The sequence below is a fragment of the Pongo pygmaeus genome, chromosome 9 (genome assembly GCF_028885625.2).
Source record: "Pongo pygmaeus isolate AG05252 chromosome 9, NHGRI_mPonPyg2-v2.0_pri, whole genome shotgun sequence".
Classification (NCBI taxonomy): domain Eukaryota; kingdom Metazoa; phylum Chordata; class Mammalia; order Primates; family Hominidae; genus Pongo; species Pongo pygmaeus.
The window spans coordinates 21,854,448-21,856,054 of NC_072382.2; positions in this window are offsets into that span (position 1 = coordinate 21,854,448).

Here is a 1,607-nt window from a genome sequence, read left to right on the forward strand (position 1 = left end):
TTTTTTAGTTTTCCTCCTTTAAGTTATAAAAGTAACACATGTTCATTGTAACAGGTTATTCAACAGAGTTGTATAAAGCAAAGTTCCTTATTCTCATCTAGCCCAATTTCACATACAAGTGAGTTACCAACAGTCTGATATGTGCAGTGGTGTGATCTTGGCTCACTGCAACCTCTGCCTCCTGGGTTCAAGTGATTCTCCTGCTTCAGCCTCCTGAGTAGCTGGGATTACAGGTGCCCACCACATCTGGCTAATTTTTGTATTTTTAGTAAAGACGGGGTTTCACCATGTTGGCCAGGCTAGTCTTGAACTCCTGACCTCAGGTGATCTGCCCGCCTCGGCCTCCCAAACCCTTAAACATGATTTTTGCTTTTATTTTTTTCTTACAAATATGAGATCACATCATACATATTTCTCTACATCTTGTTATTCAAAATTAACAAAATATCATGGATGTCTTTTCAGGTAAGATAACGATGTCTGTTCCATTCTTTTCAATAATGTTGCATGCATGCTATTATGTAGTATGACTGAGACATCATTTACTAAGCCATCCTATATCCTGACCCTCCTAGATGGCATGCCTTGCCTCTCATATCTATGAATGGCATGGTTTCCCTCCATTGATAAACCGCTTATCTTTGGCAAGGCCGTTTCCAGGATGGCTTAGCCTTGGAGAGGGGACTCCTTTTCCATGCAATATTCCTGAGAACAGTCCCTGCCAAGGTAATCTCCTGGCCTTTCAGGAAAGACCCAGACAGACTTGTAAAAGCTGATTTCACTGCCTTGAAATCTGGACTTCCTTTGGCAATGAAAAAACAGAACAAAACACAAAGCATAACTAAACCCTTAAGATATCATAAACAGGCAAGCAAAAATACAGCACATAATTCTAGGCATAAACCCAATACCCACCAGAAAGACTTAAGAAAACAATCCTTGAGAACACAAAAAGACGTTGTTTATCAAAGAAAGATTTTTATAATGCCGATGCTGCATTTTATTAGAGAGAGAAGAGGCCTGAAGAGAAGGCAGCCTACAGAAGATTTCTGTACTCATTTAAACTGAATGCTAAAACACTCTATGTCTGAAATGTTGCAAAACTGGAAGTAAATTCTTTGAGGCAATCTGCTTTTCTAGAGCTCTTTTATGGAAGTCACATTCGAACAGTTTTAGAAATCAAAATGAAATCTCACAAAATGTATTACGAGTTTGTCTCCTTTAGAACTAGTTACACCATTTCTGGGACTCTATCGTAAAAAAAAAAAAAAACAGGAATGCCAACAAAGATACACATATGAGGATATTTATCCACATTACTTATAATTTTAAAAAATAGAAAACAAACTAAATGGTCTAAAACAGGAAAATGTAATAGTATGCAATTATTAAAAGAGATATTCACAGTATTGAATTCCAAGAATAAATGCTTATGTTATGATATTAAGAGAGAAATACAATTGTATACTCAATCTGTATAAAAATGCACATAGAAAACAGTGGAAGGAAATACACCAGCATATCAACAGTGGTTATCTCTGGGTGGTAGAACCACATATTTTTTTCTTCTTCTCTTTTACTTTTCTGTAATTTAAAAACTTTCTAAA